The sequence below is a fragment of the Sus scrofa genome, chromosome 6, assembly GCF_054392235.1.
Source record: "Sus scrofa isolate SSC_HxYL_T2T_F1_AM1 chromosome 6, Sscrofa_HxYL_maternal_Yorkshire_Landrace_v2.0, whole genome shotgun sequence".
Classification (NCBI taxonomy): Eukaryota; Metazoa; Chordata; class Mammalia; order Artiodactyla; family Suidae; genus Sus; species Sus scrofa.
Window position 1 is genome coordinate 98,072,673 of NC_139388.1, and position 307 is coordinate 98,072,979.

Here is a 307-nt window from a genome sequence, read left to right on the forward strand (position 1 = left end):
TCTTCCTCAGCCTTCACTGAGGAGTCAAATGATTCCATTTGCGGGTGACAAAATCCAGGATCAGCGAAAGTGATCTGCGCCTTACTCAAACCGTGAGCTGGACGCAGCGAAGGGATCCAGAACTCAAGTTTCCCCTGCTTCCAAGAGTGCTAAGGCGATCCCGGTGAGCAGGAGGCTTGACAAGCTAAACGCAGGAGAACTTTCCTCGAAGGTTGAGCAGAAAGAAACTCTCGAGCTGCTGGCCCCGCCCCGCCTCGAAGCCCCGCCCAGGCCATGAGGATGTCAAGGACGTTTCCATGGCGACGGC